Source organism: Geotrypetes seraphini, chromosome 10, assembly GCF_902459505.1.
Source record: "Geotrypetes seraphini chromosome 10, aGeoSer1.1, whole genome shotgun sequence".
In the NCBI taxonomy this organism is placed as follows: Eukaryota; Metazoa; Chordata; class Amphibia; order Gymnophiona; family Dermophiidae; genus Geotrypetes; species Geotrypetes seraphini.
In genome coordinates, this window is record NC_047093.1 from 18,080,677 (window position 1) to 18,101,128 (window position 20,452).

Below are 20,452 nucleotides of genomic sequence, written 5' to 3' on the forward strand. Positions count from 1 at the left end.
CTTACTGCTCTTTGTCTAGATACCACAGATCAGTTTGTATGAGAGGGCATAGGATGAAGTTAAGAGGTGAGAGGCTCCGGAGTAATCTAAGGAAATACTTTTTTACAGAAAGGGTGGTAGATGCGTGGAACAGTCTCCCGGAAGAGGTGGTGGAGACAGAGACTGTGTCTGAATTCAAGGGATAGGATAGGCATGTGGGATCTCGGAGAGAGAAAGAGATAATGGTTACTGCGGATGGGCAGACTAGATGAGCCATTTGGCCTTTATCTGTCATCATGTTTCTATGTTCTATGTATGCCATTCATCTCGGCCTATAAACTGTTCAGGAAATGTTATCATGTAATACTGAAGATAAAAACCAGTGACTGTAATCAAACATTTTCAGCTTTAATTCCATAAGAATTTAAAATTAACCATGCTAAGAAAGAGAATGTGCTCTGCCCTACATTTCAACAGAGACCCATCAACCAGAAACCTTTTGTATTAGATTAAGACTAGTTTAGATTAAACCTGGAAGAATTGAAGGAAGAATCATAGGGAAGCAGAATGGGCAGAGCCCTAGGCTAGAATTGGTCAGGAAAAGAGAAAATAGGAAAGCTGTTAAAATCCTAATTGAATTTATAGGCGCATTGGATAGCAAGAAAAATGGGTCACAACATAAATCAGTCTCTTCGTTTATTAGGTTTGCATGTTTTATCTGGTGACTATCCATAGAAATAACACAATGGAAACAATACATTCAAAAGATGGCATTTAAGACAGTAGCTCAGACCTTGATTCTGTTTTCATTGATTCTGTTTCTCTGCCAGACGCTTGGTGTTCATGCTGTAACCCATTCATAAAACTGGAAATACTACACCAGCGTGGACAGCTCCACACAAATGTTTGCTCTTATTTATTATGTCAAGCTGAGCTTTGCTGGTCCTAATATTTGTTTTGATTGGGGAGCTTAGTTTATTTTCACTCAGTTTTTAAACTACGAAAAAAAATCCCCAAACAAACAAAACTACCTGCATGGAATGGCTACATACAGTGGGATTCGACTGCTGCTCATTGTGTCTCTAGATTTCACTTAACCCTCCATTCCACCAGGTAAAAAAAAATACCTAAGTACCGGTACCTGTATATAAAATGTAAGCCACTTGGTAACAACAGAAAGGAGGTATATCGGATCACATCCCCCACCCTTTACCTTTATATTTCTGTATTTATCAAATGTAATATCAAACTAACCCCCCCCTCCACTTTTAAAAATCCATAGCGTGGTTTTTATCTCTGGCCGCAGCGGTAACAACGCTGACACTCATAGGAATTCTATGAGCATCGGAGCTGTTACTGTTGCGGCCAGCAGAAAAACTGCGCTACAGTTTTGTAAAGGGAGTAAATTTATTTAATTTTTAGGTTATATAATAATTGCACTTAACATGCTAAAAAATACAATCATGTTTCTCCCCTCTTGTGCAAAACACATTGGTTGCCTGTTGAACACAGAATTAGTTATAAAATTCTATTACTTACATTCAAGACACGTCAAAGTAAGCAACCTGAATTTATTAATAGTTTATTAATCCCCTATTGTCCATCTAAAACACTTCACTCTATGTCTCAAAATCTTCTTGCAGTCTCATCCCTCAAGTACATAAATACAATAAGATCCAATAATTTTGCAGTAACTGCGCCATCCCTTTGGAATTTTATTCCTAACTAAGTGTTTAAGCCCGTTACATTAACGGGTGCTAGAAAGCAGCCCCTTTCCCTCTCCCTCTCCAGTTCCTCCCTAACTGTCTCTCTGTGGCCCCTCTTCTGTCTTCCCCCCTAAGCAAAACGATCTGCCTCCCAGCACACCCCTCCCCCCCCCGAAGCAGCCCCCTTTCCCTCTACCCCTCCAATTCCTCCCTAAACGTGTCTCCGTGGCCCCCCTTCTGTTTCCCCTCCCAAGCAAAGCTGTCTGCCTCCCAGCACATCCCTCCGCCAAAGCAGACCCCTTTCCCTCTACCCCTCCAATTCCTCCCTGACTGTCTCTCCGTGGCCCCCCATTTTTTCTCCCCCCCCCAAGCAAAGCTATCTACCTCCCAGCACACCCCTCCCCCAAAGCAGACCCCTTTCCCTCTGCCCCTCCAGTTCCTCCCTGACTGTCGCTCCGTGGCCCCCCTTCTGTCTTCCCCCCTCCTAAGCAAAACGATCTGCCTCCCAGCACACCCCTCTCCCCGAAGCAGCCCCCTTTCCCCTCCTGTGAGAATGTTTACCTGCATGGGCCACTTGCAGCACCCTCTAGCCGTTCCTCTGAGCTGAAACTCCTTCACGCGCCTCCCGCCTACACTTTTTTGAAGATGCCTGCGGTCTGGCCAGCTCCCCTAGTCCCTTGCTGCTGCTGCCACCCCCTTCCCGCGGTCGACAAACCTCCTGGCTCCAGCGGCCGCAGCACTGTAAACACGCTGCTTCGCGGCCTCTACTACCTTGATTTGCTCTTCCGTGTCCCTGATGACATCATCAGAGACGCGGCAGAGTAAATCAGGCCAGTAGAGGCCGCGAAGCAGCGTGTTTACAGTGCTGCGGCCGCTGCTGGAGCCAGGAGGTTTGTCGACCGCGGGAAGGGAAGGGGGTTGCGGCGGCAAGGGACAAAGGGAGCCGGCCAGACCGCGAGAAAGGAAAATCGGATGGGAGGGTCAGACCGTGGTGGGAAGCTCAACGGGGATTCGGGTGGGGGGGGGGGCGAAGACAAACTGAAAAGAACCCTAGGCGCGCATGCGCACTCTTGCAAGGCCACGGACCTACATCTCACAGATCAGGGAAAACAGAAGCACGCAGTTGAGTGCGCATGCGCGACTAGCGTTTTATTATATAGGATTATCTTCGCGAAGAATTATCCTTGCTTCATTTTAAAACAAAGCTGAAAACATTTTTGTTTAAAGATGCATTTGATACTTAACTGCCCTTATAAGGGCTACACAGACGCCGACAGCAGAAGGCATCATCTTTCCCTTCCCGGTCGTTCTCTCCTTAATTGTACTCTTTCCTTAAAATATTGTAGTTCCTACCCTTCTTTCCATTTGTTTCCGTTTGTCTTTGTCTGAGTATGTTGCGTATATTTTAATTGTAAACCCTATTTTTATTGTACACCACTCAGAAGTCTGATTGAGCGGTATAAATTTTTTTTAATAAACTTGAAACTTGATTTCTTTTTTTTTTTATCATTAAATGTTTATTAAAAGATTTTGAGTATTAAAGTATACACACCAGAAATTGCATAACAGAAACAACAGAGGTGCAAACAAGCATACAAAACCACAACCCGAGATCTATAAGCCTCATCATGCTCCCCCAACAATACAATCATCAAAGAGTGCTCCCACCCCTACCAACAATCCCCCAGTAGAAAGCAGTAACCCTAACTCCACTATATCCCCCCACCCCCCCGCACTACCACTAACAAAGAGGGACTCCCTGTTGGTTCTGCAGGAGAGTCCCCCCATCCACCATCCCCCCCCCCCCGAAAGAAGCTTAAAACAAAGATTCGATTTTTTCAAGGATTCGTGTCCAAGTCCGTGTGTAAGTATAATAGTAACCATGACGCTTTGCAATAGACAGTTCCATTTGATAAATAAATTGAAGCTTAAGAGTCCAATCCAGTTGAGTAGGTGCCAGGTCCTGCTTCCAATGAGCAGCAATCAAGCACTTGGCAGCCGCCAAACCCCAGCGTCTAAGTTTGGTTTGCCAGGAATATAAACACACATTATAAAGGCCCAACAAACATCCCTGTGGAGAAAATGGCAATAAAATTTGTATCAGTTGTGATAAACATCCCACGACCTTCCTCCAGTAAGGCTGTAGGATAGGGCAGTCCCACCAAATATGCAAAAAAGTCCCCGAAGCCAACCCACATCTCCAACACAGTACCGAAGCACCAGGGAACATTCGATGTAGTCGCTCCGGCGTGTAGTACCACCGAATGACCACTTTATAGGCATTTTCCTTAATAAGTGCACAAGAGGATGCCTTGCCTACTTCTGTAGTGATCAGTGCCCACTCCCCAACCGAGAAGGTACAACCCAGATCCACCTCCCAAGCCCGCTGGTAGAGAGCCGGGAAAGAAAAGGAGCCCCGAATATATTGGTAAAGAACAGAAACCGGTTTAGGAAGGCCCCTAAGTGTGACCCACAAGTGAGCCAAGGGATCTAGAGACTGAATAGGCTCCCGATCCCACTTCTGGGAGTGAAGAAAATGACGTATCTGAGAATAGGCTAGAAAATCTCCTTTGGGCAAGGCAGCACTGATTCTGAAGGTTTCAAAAGACACCAGGACCCCCTTCTGAAGCACATCCCTAAAGGTGTGTAGCCCCAACTGCGCCCAGCGCACAAAAACAGAACTCTCCCCACCGGCCGGGAACATGGGCTCCTCCCGCATCGCACCAAGCACCGATGGGACCACCCCACCCCCCCAACGCTTTCGAGTGACACACCACACTTTCACTAGATGGTCCAAAAACGGATTCCCCGGAACCGCCACCGTCCGGCCCCCCATGGACGAGGACCAAAGCCAATGTTTCAAGCAGGGACGACCCACAAAATGCTGCTCCATGCGTACCGCCAATTTAAAGTCCGCTATTTCCCAATCCAATAGGAGCCGCAGCTGAGCAGCCCGGTAATACCAGAACAAATTCGGCACCGCCCGCCCCCCTTTGTCCCTGGCCGCCCACAATGCAGCTCTGGAAATACGAGGGGATCTCCCCTGCCAAATAAACCGAAAGAACAAAGTGTGCAACTGTTTCAACACCAATTTGGGAACCGAAATCGGTAACGTTTGAAAGAGAAAAAGCAAGCGGGGTAAAATATTCATTTTTAAAACTGCAATGCGACCCCACCAAGACAACCAAAACCCATTCCAGCGTTGTATATCAGTCCGGATTTGGTGAATAATCCGAGCGTAATTAGCTGTATATAATTGGGATAAATCAACCGGTAAACGAATCCCCAAATAGCGGATAACCCCAGGAGCCCAGCGAAAGGGAAACCGGGCAGCTACTCTACGCTGATCCTCAGCCCCTAAATTTACACTCAACAGTTCAGATTTATCCATATTCACCGTAAACCCCGAAACCCTCCCATAGTCCAACAAAAGATCCACCAAAATAGGTAACGAGACCTCCGGTTCTCGGACATACAATAACACATCATCGGCAAACAGTGCTAATCGATGTTCCATATCCCCAATCATCACCCCTAATAAATCACCATGTTCCCTAATACGAATGGCCAGAGGTTCCATAGAGAGAGCAAACAACAGAGGAGACAAAGGGCATCCCTGTCTAGTGCCTCTCCCTATGGAAAAAAACTCGCTATAAACCCCATTTGCACGCACTGTGGCTCTGGGGGCCGCATAGAAGGCCTGCACCCAGGCCAAAAAAGAAGCTCCCAACCCCATCCGAGTCATCACTTCCCACAAGAACTCCCAGTCAACCTGATCGAAAGCCTTCTCCGCATCAATTGCCAAAAAGGCAATCTTGGCAGAAGACCTCTGTGCCGCCCACATGAGATGTAACGTTCGTCTAATATTATCACCAACCTGCCGCCTTTGAACAAAACCCGATTGATCCAAGTGCACCAGAGAGGGCAGAACTCGGCCCAAGCGAAGCGCCAAGACCTTTGCTAAAATTTTTGCATCCGTATTCAATAAGGAGATCGGTCGATATGACCCACACCCAGTAGGATCCCTACCCGGTTTAAGCAGGACTGTGATCCCAGCCTCTCCCATAGTAGAGGGCAACGATGAACCTCCCCGTATCCCGTTCGCAACTCTAACCAACAGCGGAGCGAGAATCTCCCGAAAAAGTTTATAAAACTGATTAGTATACCCATCCAGGCCAGGCGATTTCCCCAACTTCAAATTAGCAATGACTCCCAGGACCTCTCCCAATTCAATAGGTTCATTAAGCATATCACTATCCACGTCCGAAAGCCGAGGAAGCCGCAACTCCGAGAGATATCCCTCCAGAGCCATTGCATCTCGCCCCCCGGATTTCTGATACAAATCAGAATAAAATTTAAGGAAGACCGCGCTAATAGCCGAATCTGAACGATGTACCGTACCCCGCGGATCCCTTATCTCTGTAATAGCTGCTCTCGCTTGCTTCAGCTTAATAAGCCGAGCCAGTCGAGATCCCGGGGTATTATTATACTCATAAACCGTTTGACTCAAACGCTCTCTCAAAAACTCATATTCCCCCATCTGCAATAAAGAAAGTTCCGCCCTTACCCTAAGAAGATGCTCATACACCAAGGGGTCCTGGTGTCTCTGATGCTGCCTCCCCAACCGCTCTAACTGTTCATGCAATGCCAATGAACGTTGCGCCCGTTGACGCTTACGACGAGCCCCCCACTTAATGAAAATACCCCGCACCACCACCTTCAGGGCATCCCACAAAGTCGCATCGCTAACCGTATTATTATCATTAATCTGGAGGTACTGGTCTACCGCCTCATTCACCTCCCGAACCACCACAGGATCTTTCAATAAAGACTCATTGAGTCTCCAGAAACGCCGTCCCTCCCCAGCCCAGTAACCCGTACAGGCCACCCATACGGGCGCATGGTCAGAAATTTGAATAGTTCCTATTTCAGCTTGTCGAATCCCCCCCCACGAATTTCGATGGGTCCATAGCCCGTCTATACGTGCATACGATTTATGTGCATGTGAATAATGAGTATAGGAACGCTGTGTGGGATGAGACAGCCTCCAGCAGTCCACCAAGCCCAGAGAAGAGAACAATGACAGTAAAGCCCGTCTAGCAGCCCTAGACGGAGAGCGAGTCCCGCCTACTGAATGATCCAAAACAACATCTGGTGTAACATTAAAGTCCCCCCCAAGGTACACAGACCCCTTCACCAACCCAACCAGATCCGCTTTAAGAGACCCAAAATAGCTGGCCTGATCTGTATTGGGGCCATACAGATTGATAAGAGTTATGGTGCGACCCTGTAACGTAGCCACAAGGGCTAAACAGCGCCCTGCACCATCACGATAAACTTGATTAACCACCAGCCCCAAGCCCTTGCGCACTAATATAGCCAAGCCCCCCACCTTCTTCCCTGGAGTCGCCCCCTGGTGAGTCCAAATCTGATCATAAAGGGGGGAACGTAAAACAGCCACATCTCGAGGCCTCAAATGTGTTTCCTGAAGTAAACAAACATCCCATTGCAGTCGAGCCAGTTCTTTACATACAATACTACGCTTACCCGGGCTATTAAGCCCATTAACATTCCACGAACCTATAGTGAAAAGCTTCTCCTCCCCCCTCCCCCCCCCCCCCTCCCCACCCTAACCCCCCCAGACCCCACCCCCCTCCCCCCTCCCCCATGCTGCCTCGAACCCTTAGTTCCAGGATTCGCCAGCGCGGAGAAAGTGCAAACCTCCCCTACAGGCAATCTTCACCCCTCCACTATGTCCAAGAAACTCCCAAAGAATACCTCCACACCTTGTCACCATGTGCCACTCCACACCCCCCCCTCCCTTGTATTCAACTCCCAGTCCTTCCCCCCTCTCACCCAACCCCCAGCAGACCAACCGTAACACATAACACAGTCCAAACCCAAACAGCCAGGTAACTAAACCACCCATCAACCACGCTGTGAAATATTACATGCAAAATTGGCAATACTACCATACAACCTTAGCACTAGTACATGCTAAATCGGCAATATTACTGGTAACATATTGGACAGCACAAAGCTATCAGAAATCTCCAGTCCAATAAAGCAGAGGGCTAGCTATAGCCTCCAGCTCCACCAGAAAGGTCCAAGAAGTCCACTCCGAACCAGCCAAGGCCAAGCCTGGTATCAAGGCTAACCAGAAAAAGAGGAAACCGGTGTGTTCAGGACTGGGGCTTCGCTGACTTCTTGCCCGAGCGCAGTACAGTGCTCCAAGGCTCACTCTGCGCCGATGTAGAAGCCACCGCCGGCGGCCGGTCTGCATCCAGTAGATTCCCACAGCCCAGGGCCCGCATCTCCGCCCAGGCTTCCGACACCGTGCTCACACGTCTAGACGAACCATTAATAGTCAGCCACATGCCGAAGGGAAAGAGCCAACGGTATCTATGGCCCCCAGAGCGCAACACTTGCGTGACCTCCTGAAACGCTCTCCGCTTCTGCAACGTAGTCCAAGCCAGGTCCTGAAACACTCCCACAGCCAAATCATTCCACCGGAGAGCAGACTGTCGACGGCCAGCCAGCAAAATTCTTTCCTTTAGGGTGAACTCCCCAAAGCAAGCGATGATATCCCGGGTGCCCTGGGCTCGGGCAGTTCCCAGACTACGATGGGCACGTACCAGCACAATGGTCTCCGGTACATCCGCCCCGTCAGCTCGCAGCAGGTGTTCACAAAAAGCTCTAACCACCGCTTTACAGTCTCTGTAAGCCTCAGTTTCAGGGATTCCCTTAAAGCGCAGATTGCTGCGCCGAGAGCGATTTTCAAGGTCTTCCACTTGATTCTGTAGGTCCCGGAGCTCGTTAGATATGCGGCCAGTAACATCCTTGGTTGTAGACACCTCCGCAGTAAGAGTGGCCACGTGGTCTTCAGAAGCCGAGACTCGGGCTCCCAATGCACTGACCTCAGATTTCAGCTCCATTATAGCAGCTCTGACATCCCCCCTCACTCCAACGATTTCTGCCTTCAAGTCCTTGAACCAGTCCGTTATTGATTTCGGGGGCAGCTCTCCAGCATCCCCCATCTGCTCTGGCAGGCCCTCATCCTCCGACTCGGAGGGAATCGCCGATCCGGCCGCCATCTTTTTTTTCTCCCCCCCGCTGCTCGCCGCCTCTAAGCCCGATTTCTCGGGCGGATCTCCAAAAAATTTAAATTTTTCGAGGCGCTTGCGAGTCGCCATGGAAAGGGGACCCCGGATCACCCACAATGTGGCCGAAACTCCTCACTTTGGAAGCGCTCAGCGCGCAGTGCAGCAAAAGCCCGACGGAGCTTCTGCTTTAAGCTGCCATTCGGCGAGATGACGTCACTTCCTCGAAACTTGATTTCTTTACTGTATTATTTATACGTAAATCCAAAAAAATATTCAATGTATAGGAAAACAGTTTTACCACAAAGATAAAGTAATTCCTAAGCATTACAGAAAATTTAACAATGCAAGAAAACTCCTAACAGTCCTCATATTTAGAGGGGACAGTTCAAAATATCAGAAGGAGTGATTAATCTACAATATAAAAGAAAAAGGAAATACAGTATGTAATGGTGGTGGTTCAATCTTCTTAAAACACTTAGAGCTAGCAATTTGAGATCAATTAGAACTAGACATTGTGACTCCTTTCCCTTGAAGGAAAAATTATAATTGAGAGGGTTTATAGGAATTCTGATCTAGCCCCCAAGGAAATAACAGATTGTTTCATCTCGAGGTATCTTTTCCTCCTAGTCCGAGTCAATTTGGAATCGTAGAAATCCTAGTATTCAAAAAGTCACTTATTTCAGTCTAAAGCAGTGGTCTCAACCTCAAGCCCTTGGCAGGGCCACATTTTGGATTTGTAGGTACTTGGAGGGCCTCAGAAAAAAAATAGTGAATGTCTTATTAAAGAAATGACAATTTTGCATGAGGTAAAACTCGTTATAGTTTCTAAATCTTTCCTTTTGGCCAAGTCTTAATAATCTATATATATAAAATCGGAGGTATGTATGTGTGTATGTATGTGTGTGTGTATGTGCCGCGATCACGCAAAAACGGCTTGACCGATTTGAACGAAACTTGGTATGCTGATCCCTCACTACCTGGGATGATATGTTCTGGGGGTCTTGCGGCCCACCTGCACACGTGGGCGGAGCTACAAACAGAAAATCAGATTTCACCCATTCATGTCAATGGAAAAAATGTAAAAAGCTGCCATTCTCACAGTAATTCAAAAACGGCTTGCCCGATTTGAACGAAACTTGGTATGCTGATCCCTCACTACCTGGGATGATATGTTCTGGGGGTCTCGCGGCCCACCTGCACACGTGGGCGGAGCTATAAACAGAAAATCAGATTTCACCCATTCATGTCAATGGAAAAAATGTAAAAAGCTGCCATTCTCACAGTAATTCAAAAACGGCTTGCCCGATTTGAACGAAACTTGGTATGCAGATCCCTCACTACCTGGGTGATATGTTCTGGGGGTCTCGCGGCCCACCTGCACACGTGGGCGGAGCTACAAACAAAATCTTATTTCACCCATTCATGTCAATGGAAAAAATGTAAAAACATGCCATTCTCACTGTAATTCAAAACCGGCTTGACCGATTTGAACAAAACTTGGTATGCAGATCCCTCACTACCTGGGGTGATATGTTCTGGGGGTCTCGCTGCCCACCTGCACACGTGGGCGGAGCTACAAACAGAAAATCAGATTTCACCCATTCATGTCAATGGAAAAAATGTAAAAAGCTGCCATTCACACTGTAATTCCAACTATAAAGCACTTTCTATGACACTATAACCACTAGGGACATTGTTTCTATTCTACCACGGACACCATACATATAGAGTTTGTATGTTCTAACTGTGTTTGTAACGGTTTCCTTCATGCACCCCAGTTCATAATGTTATTACATTACATGAGTACTCACATATCCTGAACTAGGAACACAGGTTCCATTCTGAACCGGAAAACAACTGCATGGAGTTTCTTTTCAACCTGAGTTTCCACATATTGAGTTGTTTAAATCAATACTGAAACTTTTGGATGCCACTTATTCCAACAGATCTTCCTTTTCAGTTTAAGAGATTGCAAATTCCAGTGAGACTTGCATTCTCTATCACAATCAACAAATCACAGGGACAGACTATTACATACTGTGGAGTGGATTTAAGATCCCCCTGTTTTTCCCATGGACAACTCTATGTTGCTTGATCAAGGGTGGGTTCACCCAAGAATTTATATGTTCTTGCTCCTGGAGGTGAAACTAAAATTGTTGTTTATAATCAAGTTTTGTGTTAGTTGTATTGTATTCATTTTGTCAAATATTTCACATTATAATTTGATTATTGTACTTTTTATAAAGCTGTAAAAAAAAATTTCATTCACCACTATAAAGTATCTTTATTTCAATCCATTTACTGTGTTATTGCTATAATTAAATACCCGTGCAACGCCGGGTCATCAGCTAGTATTATTATAATTTATAACTAAAGAGACATATGATCAAGAAACTGTTTTAGTTTACTTTTGTGATTATGATAAACATACCGAGGGCCTCAAAATAGTACCTGGCAGGCCACATGTGGCTCCCAGGCCACGAGTTTGAGACCACTGGTCTAAAGAAAAGGTGCAGAAACGCTTCCTTATCCTGTTGAAAAACAAATGTTTCCAATAAAGTTGATCTTCCTCTGAAGTTTCCAGAATATTAATAAGATTCAAAGAACTTGAAGAAACTTCACAACCGAGTGAACAACTATAGAATTAGATCTTTTTAAAGGAGCCGGTAGATAATTAATATATTTTATGGAGAGGTGAAGCCCATTTTTTTCAGAGTATTTAAATACTTCTTTCCAAAACCTATAAAATAGGTCTTTAGGAGATATTATAAGTATTTTAGGAAAAGTCTTAAGATTTAGTTGATGCAGGACCTACTACTATTAGAACAATGATCATCGACTTGTCAGCTCAACTTCAATGCTAAAAAATGCAAAGTGATGCACCTGGGTAAAAGAAATCTGTGCAGGACTTACACATTAAATGGTGAGACCTTAGTTAGGACCACGGAAGAATGGGATTTAAGCGTAATCATTAGTGATGACATGAAAATTGCCAATCAAGTGGAAAAGGCTTCCTCCAAGGCAAGGCAAATGATGGGTTGTATCCGTAGAGGTTTTATCAGCAGGATGCCAGAGATCATAATGCCACTGTACAGGTCCATGGTGAGACCTCATTTGGAATATTGTGTTCAATTCTGGAGCCCACATTACCGGAAAGATGTGCTGAGAATTGAGTCAGTTCAGCGGATGGCCACCAGGATGGTCTCGGGGCTCAAGGATCTTCCGTATGAAGTAAGGCTGAATAAATTGCAGCTGTACTCACTTGAAGAACGAAGAGAGAGAGGGGACATGATTGAGACATTTAAATATATCACGGGTCGTATCGAGGTGGAAGAGGATATCTTTCGTCTTATGGGACCTTCGTCCACCAGAGGGCATCCGCTGAAAATCAGGGGAGGGAAATTTCATGGTGACTCCAGAAAGTATTTCTTCACTGAGAGGGTGGTCGATCATTGGAATGAACTCCCACGGCAGGTGATTGAGGCCAACAGCGTGGCAGATTTCAAAAATAAATGGGATATTCATGTGGGATCTCTAATGAGGTAAGGGCAGGGGGTGGTGAGCAAAATCAAGGAGAAGGGACACTAGAGTGGGCAGACTTGATGGGCTTTGGCCCTTTTCTGCCATCATTTTTCTATGTTTCTATGTTTCTACTTTCCTTTGTAATACCGTTCTATCTCGCATCGTTGAAATTTGGAAAAAATTGAAAATCTCAAACTCGCTGATCCAAGTCTTTAAACTTCTCTTCTTGGTTTTAAACCCTCCTCACACTTCATAAAAGTTTGTGATTACCAGGGGGAACGTTGCTGCACATACCTGTTCTGCCACTTATTTCTGCCCAATGGGATGATCAGTAACCCTCAGAAAGGCACCCAGACAATATAAAGCTTAAACAATAACACTTTATTACATGCATAGATAAATATTAAAATAGATTAACATCACCGTATTTCCGGACATCACTATCCCTCACAATCTGGAACCCAAAGCGATTGATAGGAGAGGAGAACCGAACGGGCTGTCCCTTTGTTGCAACGAAACTGGATTCAAATTCTATGGGCTGAGTTTTTCTCTTTTATAGAGAAAAACTGCTGCCCTCTTAGTAAGACAGCCGGTTCTGTTCTTTTGTTATCTGTTTTGACAACACCCAGGTCAAAAGAGGTCAAGATAGCAGATACTTGTCACTGTCATTTTCTTTTTGATGTAGTTTCCCATCTGTCTTTACTGATGATCATCTGGTTTTACTGTCCTTTGAAGATCAATGAGGTCAGGATGTTAGCTCCTGTGGAGATCAAAGAGGTCAGGATCTCAAATAAGCAAGGTTATTGCAGAGACCATCTGGTCTTACTGTCCTGTGGAGATCAAAGAGGTCAGGACGCAAGGAGGTGTTACAGTTTATTGTCTCTTTGATGCTATCCAGTTGTCATTCAAATAAAGGAAGTCAGGATAGGTGTTGCACTGTCTCTTTGATGCTATCAAGAAGGTGTTACAGAGGCCATCTGTCCTTTTGGTGTGATCAAGGAAATCAGATCAAAGAGGTCAGGATCTACAATAAGCAATGTTATTGTAGAGACCATCTGGTATTACTTTTCTTTGGGGGTAAGGAGTTCAGGTCAGCAGACTTGAGAATACATAAACAAAATTATCAGTAATATGCTGGGGCATAACTGGCATAACATTCCACCCTTGGATTCTTAAGTCTGCTCCCATAAAAAGTCTTCCTAATAGCTAAACACCTTTTGTGCCATATCACAGCCTCTAGTAATAGCATCCCACCCATGGAGTGCAGTGGTAGCTTCAATATGATCTGCCACAGAATGCAAGTTAGTATTTCATAAGTTGCATTATTTGCCCACTGCAACATACTAACATTCTGTAAACATACTGAAAAGGGAGTTTGATTAGCAGGAATCACAAGTTCAAAAGTACTAAGGACACATTGTTTCATTTCAAAATTTACACCATTTTCTATCTAAGGGTACAGAATGTGATGTGGTTTTTAAATCAAGTTAATTCTTTGTGATATCATTAACGACAGGTAACATTAACTGATCATATTGTAGCGTTAGTTCATAATTATGTACAGTATTGGTCACCCATTCACCTTCCCATCTAAATACATCTGCTACTCTGGAGCCAAAATATGCTTGTTTGCCAGCCAGTATTTCAGAAACAATAGTATTTATTAAGCAAAGGTAAAATGGGAAAATTATTTTTCCCTTCATAAATTATTTCCTTATGTGCTAAACTTGGTATTCTTTCATTCCCTAATATTTCTTGCTAATTAGGCCTTTCACTTGAAAGTATCACGTATCGGGAATCATGAAAATTAATAATCTTATTAATATTATATTTGTGCTCTTACTCATGGCATACATTTAAGGTAGCTTCATATTCACCATCGATCACCGCAGTTATCTGGTATCCCGTTTTTCTTAGCATCTTTGGTTAGGGTCTGGCTATGCTCCAGTTTCAATAGGCTTGCTATGCCACTCACATGCCTTCACTCATGTAAGTCTCAGGCACCACCTCCAGAGACCAGCCCTAATGTGAAGTGGCAGGATATAGGCTCACTTCTATTCCCCAGTTGGTGCCACATAACAGCCTCATGGCACGGCACTGTATGTCTGGTTGCGTCATCATCTTCTCGGTCTGGTGAAATTTTCTCTTAACTCAGCATGTTAGCCAAATCATCAGAATGAGAGAGCAGAGCTGACCAATTTTATCACAAAAGGATGAAAGTCTATATGGAATAACATTTCCCAGTATGTGATTTTTCAAGGAAAATATTTCCTCATGACTGTTTAACTTCAATGCTTTAGTTACATTAAACCCCCCTAGTGGTAAAAGAGAGTATAAGAGAAAAAGGAGAAAAACCACTTTCTGTACAGAAGGTGATAACATGTGACACAATACTTGTGTGTAAAGTAGTATTTGTGTGAGATGAGAGAAACAACACTAATGCACTTAAAGGTAGTCTGTAGGACATTCAGAAAATACACCTTTTTATGTTCTGGACATAATTATTATGTCATTTAAGAGAGACCATACACACGTACAGAATGTGATAACATTTGACACAATACTTGTGTGTAAGGTAGTATTTGTGTGAGATAAGAGAAACAACACTAATGCACTTAAAGGTATTCTGTAGGACATTCAGAAAATATACCTTTTTATGTTCTGGACATAATTATTATGTCATTTAAGAGAGACCATACACACGTACAGAATGTGATACCAAAATAACTTATGTCAGAGATGTGCACTGCACTGTTTATACCTGGTAAGTTAAATAAAGAGAGACCATTTTTTATTTTATTTAGCAAATATCAAATACCAATGAACACCATTTTACCAGGTATAAAGCTTTCTAATTATTTCTCTTTAGATATCCTTTTATAATATAACCCCTAACTAAATTATCATTGGGCTGTATAGAAACATAGAAACATAGAAAGATGACGGCAGAAAAGGGCCAAGGCCCATCAAGTCTGCCCACTCTATAGACCCTTTGCCCTTAAGATTAACCAATGTTTTGCCCTGACCCATGTAGGGATCCCACATGGGCGTCCCCTTTATTCCTAAAATCTGGCACGCTGCTGGCCTCGATTACCTGTGAGCCATAGCATAAAATCATTGTGAGCATGGTTTTCATAAGATATTTTCTGGTATGTGGGGGAATCTTTTTTGAAAAGGGATATGGTACCATTTGGACTAATAGAAGGGGTGGAATAAACTCTGGAAATGGCCAATGTACAATGTTGGGGTACCCCTTAAGCTAAAACAGACAACACATAACAGAAACAGACAAACACAGAGCTCCGGCATGCTTTCTTCCATCAGTAATGATTCAGGGTTGAATTTAATCTGTAAATAAGCACACTATTAATCAAAAGAGTCACAAACAAATGTGGTATCCATTGGATTCCCACTATCAGGTCACATTGCTGGAAGTATTTTAAATGTGGCACAGTGAAATTGGTTCTCCGGACCATGTCTAGATAATAAGCTTCTAAAAGAAAGAGAGATAGAAATTTAAGTTAATTGCTCTATATAGTTTTACTGGTCTTCTTTTCTATTTTCTTCCATTTCAAAGCTCTGTCACACAATCATAAGAGAATGCACGCAGGGAATTTTTAATCTATAAAATATACAAGAGAGGTTCACAATGTTAGTGTTTTAGGTAAAAGACACATTTGCAAAATTACTTGGAGTGCAACTTCCTTATACTATCTAACAAAACTTTATACATTATAAAGGTCACTTAGCAATATTTCTACTTTTTTATTGTCCATAACCCTTTTTGGATATCTGGCAAGGAATCCCATAGATTAATCCCAAATTGGTAATTGTCCAATTTTAAAATTTGTAAAATTTTTTCTTCCTGCTTGTATAATTTTCCCCCCAATCCTGATATTTATATTCCTACACCCCAGTGTCCACTACAGCTTGTACCTTTTGCTCCCCAGATTTCTACTAGGTATTTATCTCTACCTGCGGACGCTGTTCTAATTTGGTCCAGGCAAACACTGAGACTCGGCATTCATATTATTGATCCTCCCAACACTTCCACCCTTTTAAATCAGGATAAAGAATGGAAGCAATTTCCTCAGGGGAAGCCGTTGGCACCCTCTCTCCTTTGTTCACTTGTGCTTGAGGCATAGATTTCTTTCCCAGTCCTCTACTTTTGTACATTTCCCATAATGTCCTTGTATCTTTTCCATCTATTTCTTCCCTCTTTACACCATCTTTTATTAATGCCAAAAACATATTCCTCCGAGACACCCGCTTAGCCTTGTTTGAATTGGATTGTCCTGTTCTCTTTTTATCAAAAGTATTTTGAGGTCCCCAGTCCCCCCGATATCCTAACTGTCGGACCGCTTCTAAGGCTTCCAAAATAGTCTTGTCTATTTGATTGATCAACAAAGTTATCATTACCTGTTTGTATGCCGGTGCAGCATGCTTAATAATTTTATTTCTCATGGACTCAGTAAAAGGTAATGACATATATGTGTCAGCGTGACCTATTACTAAGGCTGCCTTCATAGACTCCTCCTTAATTCTCATTTGAGCATCTTTTAATGTATACCAAATCTTATCATTTGAGGGCCAATCAGATTCAAGTGGATATCGCCTCGTGACACCCCTACTAATTATCTCTAATAAAGACCATTGGGCATTTTTTGCAGGATAAGGATCCTTCTGCAACGCATGTTGCACTGCTATTTCTTGACAAATTTGAACAAATTTAGGGGCATCTGTGGCATCTAACATAATCCCTGCTGCACCCAGCTCCTGCACCCGAACTACCCACTGTATTAGTGGTTCCCCAGGCTGCTGTGTAAAGCGTGCCATCATATCCATGATTTCATGTGGAGTAACATCCTCCCTAACTAGATTTTCTCCTGTTTGCAGATTTCCCTGTAATCTTTGTCTCCTCACAGGCTCTGCTTCTAAACTTTCTGCCTGTTCTCCTTTAACACATATATCCTCCTCACTGTTATTAGAATTTGAATCCCACATATTCCCATCCCATTTGTTTGGATTCCAATCATTCGGCAGATGATAAATTAAGATTTTAACTTTTCTGTAACTCACTTTCCACCTGCGTTTCTTGTATTTATATCGTGCATATTGCATAGCTGACTGTTCTATTACATTTTGATAGGTTTCTACCTTATCCATTAACAACTCATTCTGACATTGTAGCATTGTAATGGCATGCTGTTGTTTATTCCTTTTCTTTTCCAGCTCTTCTAATTTCAATTGTAATTCCTGTTTAGCTTCATGCAAATTCTTCCTAGGAAATCAGATCAAAGAGGTCAGGATCTACAATAAGCAATGTTATTGTAGAGACCATCTGGTATTACTTTTCTTTGGGGGTAAGGAGTTCAGGTCAGCAGACTTGAAAATACATAAACAAAATTATCAGTAATATGCTGGGGCATAACTGGCATAACAATACCTTGTAGAGAGAGTCCAATGCTGTCTAAATTGATTCCAAAGTAATTTCAGCGGGTTTAACAAGAGGTGGAATAGATGGAGTTTCTCCTCTCTCTGTTAAACTACCTACAGCCCTCTCTGATGAAGATAGTCCGGCTGCAACTTACTGATGGCTCAGCAAGCCCAAGAACTCTGCAGGCAGCGTTTCTTCCGCGTCTTGCGTGTCTCCTGTCGTCGCCCGGTCTCACGACTGCAAAGGAGGTACTGGTACTGCGTGGCTGAGCAAAATTTTGCTCCCAAAGGCTGAAGTCTCCTTCACATTCAGCACAGCTGGAACATCCTGTGGTGAAGATTAAATGAAGCTCATGATCACCTCCTGTCGCATTAAGGTAGAAACATAGAAATAGACGGCAGATAAGGGCCATGGCCCATCCAGTCTGCCCACCCTAATGACCCTCCCCTACCTTTACCCTTTTTCAGCGGATGCCCTCTGGTGGACGAATAGATCCCACGTGTCGATCCCATTTTGCCTTAAAATCAGGCACGCTGCTGGCCTCGATCACCTGAAGTGGAAGACTATTTCAGCGATCAACCACCCTTTCAGTAAAAAAGAATTTCCTGGTGTCACCTCATAGTTTCCCGCCCCTGATTTTCCACGGATGCCCTCTTGTTGCCGTGGGACCATTGAAAAAGAAGATATCTTCCTCTGCCTCTATGCGGCCAGTGAGATACTTGAACGTCTCGATCATGTCTCCCCTCTCTCTGCGCTCCTCGAGCGAGTATAGCTGTAATTTTTCTAACCGTTCTTCGTACGGGAGATCCTTGAGTCCTGAGACCATCCGGGTGGCCATTCTCTGGACCGACTCCAGGCTTAGCACATCCTTGCGATAATGCGGCCTCCAGAATTGCACACAGTATTCCAGGTGGGGCCTCACTAGGGATCTATACAATGGCATAATGACCTCCGGCTTACGGCTGATGAAACCCCTGGTATGCAACCCATGATTTGTCTTGCCTTGGAAGAAGCTTGCTCCACTTGATTGGCAGCCTTCATGTCCTCGCTGACGATCACCCCTAAGTTTCGCTCTGCTACCGTTCTTGTTAGGATCTCGCCATTAAGGGTATAAGTCCTGCATGGATTTTGGCTACCCAGGTGCATAACTTTGCATTTTTTGGCATTGAAGCTGAGTTGCCAGGTCCTAGACCAGTGCTCCAGTAGGAGTAGATCATGCATCATGTTGTCAGGCATTGAGTTTTTGTCCGTTGTGCTTTTGCCCACTACATTGCTTAGTTTGGTGTCATCGGCGAATAAAGTTATTTTGCCTCGGAGCCCTTCTGCCAAGTCTCTTATAAAGATATTGAATAGGATCGGGCCCAACACCGAGCCCTGGGGCACTCCACTGATCACCTCCGTCATTTTAGAGGGGGTGCCGTTCACCATTACCCTTTGAAGCCTACCTCCAAGCCAGTTCCCAACCCATTTCATCAATGTCTCACCCAAACCTATAGAACTCATCTTGCTTAACAACCTGCGGTGTGGTACGCAATCGAATGCTTACCACACCGCAGTTTGCTAAGCAAGATGAGTTCTATAGGTTTGGGGGAGACATTGACGAAATGGGTAGACTCTGATTTCCCGGCTGAAGTAGTCACTCTACCTCTTCTCAAGTTTAAAGTTTTCCTCGATAATAGTATTGAGGAGGAAATTGCAGGAGCTAAATTCACGGAATCCTCACTATGCCGCCATCTTGTCCCCAACATTTCTTTACTGTATTGACTAAAAAATACCTTCTAGATATTAGTACTAAAGATTTAAAATTTATCGAGGAATCTGCCTTGTGCTTTCTGTTTTCATTTTCCAAAGCTAGTTTTGATTTCATCTCATTAACATACATTTGGAAAAATAAGCGAAAAATTCATAATCTTGTGGATTCATATCATTTATTTGAAATTTTCAAAGATACCTGAATGCATGCAGCTTCTATTTATTCACATTTTACAGGCCTTTTATGTAATATTTTGCTTTACTATTTTGAGTGTGTTACAGTTTTACAAAAGTTTACTTTAGATTCTAGAGCCTTTCCTCACACCATCTCCCTCCTGCAGCTCTAGGCTTTTTACCTACAGTTGCCACAGAGCTTACTGTAAATGGGACCACATGGCCCCAGCGGTGGGAGGGAAGCCATGAGCAGCGGGTCCAAAAGCCTGGAATTTGGGATTCTTTAATCAAATTGGAAAGGGTAAAAGATGTTAGTAGGGATGAGTGCATATAGTGGGGCATGAACAAACCAGAGAGAGAGGGGGGGGGGAGGGAAGGCAAGATGAAAACTAGAGAAGAAGATGAGGCAAGTGAGGCTGTAGTAGGAGAAGATGGACCATGAGGAGTGAAGGAAATAACAGAAAAGCATTCAGAACAAAATAAATGAAAAGCAGAATGAAACCTGAAATGAGATATAATAGAATAGAAATTAGGCCTGCAATAAAGGTTGGAAAATTGTGTGTGTATATGTATGTATATAAATTTTTAAAAAGTTTTATCTGTATTAGGGAATGTAAATGTGTGTAGATATATCGGAGAATTTCTGCTGAATGTTCAGTTGCAAATCAGCTGCTACAGAAATATTGAAATGTTTATAAAGAAAATATCTAAAAATCTTAAGCTGATAAAAATTACTCTGTGCTTTGTGATCAGCAAATGTCTTATTTTGATCTTCTCCT

At 43.8% G+C, this 20,452-nt stretch overlaps 1 protein-coding gene and 1 long non-coding RNA gene across 10 annotated transcripts in view; both read left to right on the forward strand.

Annotated features, from left to right (window-relative positions):
* The window catches only part of BPTF (bromodomain PHD finger transcription factor), a 232,412-nt gene that overhangs the window by 27,866 nt on the left and 184,094 nt on the right, over window positions 1-20,452 (forward strand). The gene's annotated exons all lie outside the window — the stretch shown is intronic.
* On the forward strand, window positions 13,250-17,705 carry LOC117368106. The gene is made up of 2 exons (XR_004540903.1): window positions 13,250-13,326; window positions 17,613-17,705. It is a non-coding gene; the product is annotated as an uncharacterized LOC117368106 (long non-coding RNA).